Source organism: Apium graveolens, chromosome 4 (assembly GCF_009905375.1).
Source record: "Apium graveolens cultivar Ventura chromosome 4, ASM990537v1, whole genome shotgun sequence".
Classification (NCBI taxonomy): domain Eukaryota; kingdom Viridiplantae; phylum Streptophyta; class Magnoliopsida; order Apiales; family Apiaceae; genus Apium; species Apium graveolens.
The window spans coordinates 230,825,616-230,828,642 of NC_133650.1; the positions used below are offsets into that span (position 1 = coordinate 230,825,616).

Genomic DNA, 3,027 nt, shown 5'->3' on the forward strand with positions numbered 1-3,027 from the left:
TAAGGCTATTGAATGAAGTATTTAATGAAGTTAGAATCCCATGTTTGTCATACTTATTAATTCAATCAATCTTATTCTCATAGTTATAATTATTAGTCTAATTCTTCGTTATAAACAACCTAAATTAGTTATCATCTTAGCATTGAATAATAACCATACATTGTTGATTAAGTGCATGAATTAATTAGTTAACCAATACATACTTTATGGGAATAAATTAGAAAAAATTATATACTACTTGCGAACTCGTATACTTGCGTGTATTATTAGCGCATGTTTAGCGACAAAAAAGTTTTTGGCGCCGCTGCCGGGGACTGCAGTGTTAATTGATAGTTTATGTGCTTTCCATCAGTGGTCGTTAAAGTTCATTGACTCAGACATTATTACTTATGTATTTCCTTGTCTTATTTTAGGTACTCTAACGAGGGTGTATGCATACGTGTTCACGTACTCGTAAGAGAACACTGGATAAAGCCGAGGAAGAGGTTGTGGTAGTTCGGAAGGAAGTTTTTAGGAAGAAAAGAAGGTAGGAGAAGTAGAGAAAGTCGAAGAACCAGTTGTAGTAGCAATGGGAGATCAAGCAGAAATCCCTAAGGCTTTGATGGATTATTCTCAGCCTAAGATTAATGACATTCAGTCAAGCATCATCAGACTGACCATCAGAGCTAACACTTTTGAGATCAAGTCAAGCACGATTCAGATGATACATAACCCAGTTCAGTTTGGGGGTTCTCCTACTAAAGACCCCAACATGCACATCAGGGATTTCATCGAGATCTGTGACATTTTCAAATTCAATAATGTGACTGAAGGTGTTATCAAGCTACACATATTCCCATTCTCTCTAAGGGACAAGGCTAAGTGTTGGTTACACTCTCTGCCAGCAGGATCTATCACCAATTGGGAGGATCTTGCACAAAAGTTTCTCAATAATTATTTCCCATGGCAAAGATTGCTGCAATCAGGAATGCTCTTACCCAGTTTGCTCGTCAAATAGGGGAATCTCTGTGTGAGGCTTGGGATCGATATTAGGAGATGCTAAGGAAGTGCCCATACCATGGCATGCCTGATTGGATGATTATTAATTGCTTCTACAATGGATTTGGTGCAACTTCTAGACCCATGCTTGATGCAACATCAGGAGGAGCCTTGTGGGCTAAGAGCTACGATGAAGCTTATGAACTTATTGAACTGATGGCTGCTAATGATACCGGAATCCTTCCCAGAGACTGACTCAGGGGAAGGTCGCAGGAATTCTGGAGTTTGACGTAGCTACTGCTATCGCTGCCCAACTTAAAGCTTTGACGATGAAGGTGGACACATTGGCTAATTATAGAGTAAATCAAATCGCAAGTGTCTATGAGCTTTGTGCCGGTGCCCATGAGACTGATTAGTGCACAATTTCCAGTGAATCAGCTCAGTTCGTGAGCAACTTCCAGCGGTCGCAGCAACCAGTGCCAGCCACCTATCATCCCAACAACAGCAATCATCCTAATTTTAGTTGGAGAAATGCTCAGAATGCGGTTCAACAACCTTATCAGCAGTACTCAGCTAAACAGTACAACCCCCCTGGTTTTCAGCAACCACAGTATGCACCTAGACAGCAACTCCAGCTGCAACAAGCCAATGAAAAATCTGAATTAGATGAGTTGAATCATATGTGCAAGAATCAAGTTGTTTCCATCAAGACCTTGGAAAATCAAATTGAGCAAATTGCCAATGCCTTGCTAAATCGTCAGCCTGGTATATTACCTATTGACACTGAAGTGCCAGGAAAGAGGGAAGCTAAGGAGCAGGTAAAGGCAATCACTTTATGGTCTGGAAAGGTTGCGAATCCCGAACAAACTCAAGAGTTGACTGAAGAAGTTGGGGCTGAGAAAGAAGTAGTACAGCAGGATACAGAAGTGGAACCAAGGAAGACTACTGTTGAGCACACTCCGCCTGAGGGTAATACAGGAGAGAAATAGATCTATCCCCCACCGCCTTTTCCCAAGCGGCTGTAGAAGAAAAAGCTGGACAAGCAATTTGAGAAGTTTCTAGAGGTGTTCAAGAAAATTCATATCAACATACCTTTCGCCGAGGCTCTCGAGCAGATGCCTAGTTATGCAAAGTTTATGAAAGGTATTCTTTCTTGGAAGGTGAAGCTAGATGATTTAGAAAAAGTCGCTCTCACGGAGGAATGCAGTGTTGTGCTGCAACAGAAGTTACCTCTGAAGCTTAAAGATCCAGGAAGCTTCACTATTCCATGTACTATTGGAAAAGTGTCTTTTGACAGATGTTTATGTGACTTGGGAGCTAGCATCAATCTGATGCCTTTGTCAAATTTCAAGCAGTTGGATTTACCTGATCCCAAACCGACTTATATGACCTTGCAATTGGCCGACCGTTCTATTACATATCTGCGATGTATTGTGGAGGATGTCTTGGTCAAGATTGATAAACTCATCTTTCTTGCTAATTTCGTAATTCTTGATTTTGAGGAGGATAAGAAGATTCCCATAATCTTGGGAAGACCTTTCTTGACGACTGGCCGAACCTTGATAGATGTGCAGAAGGGTGAGCTCAACATGCGAGTTCTGGATCAGGATGTCACTTTTAATGTGTTCAATGCTATGAAATTCCCTACTGATAATGAGGAGTACTTAAAAGTGGAGTTGGTCAATTAGGTGGTCACATCGGAACTTGATCAATTGCTAAGGTCTGATGCCTTAGAAAAAGCCTTATTGGGGAATTCAGATAGTGAAGATGACGAAGGGGAAGAATAATTGCAATATTTGAATGCTTCTCCCTGGAAAAGGAAAATTGATATGCCTTTCGAATCTTTTGAAATGGAGAAATTGAGCAAAGCTCCTAAAGCCTTCTATTGAGGAAGCTCCCACTCTTGAGCTTAAGCCTTTACCTGAATATTTGAGGTATGCATTTTTAGGTGATGCATCTACTCTACCTGTTATTATTGCATCTGACCTTTCAGGTAGTGATGAGGAAAAGCTTTTGAGGATTCTGAGAGAGTTCAAATCAGCAATTGGA

At 40.8% G+C, this 3,027-nt stretch overlaps 1 non-coding gene across 1 annotated transcript; it reads right to left on the minus strand.

Annotated features, from left to right (window-relative positions):
* Window positions 1-957: 957 nt before the first annotated feature.
* LOC141722622 (small nucleolar RNA R71) lies at window positions 958-1,064 on the minus strand. Its single transcript, XR_012575633.1, has one exon. It is a non-coding gene; the product is annotated as a small nucleolar RNA R71 (small nucleolar RNA).
* Window positions 1,065-3,027: the final 1,963 nt, after the last annotated feature.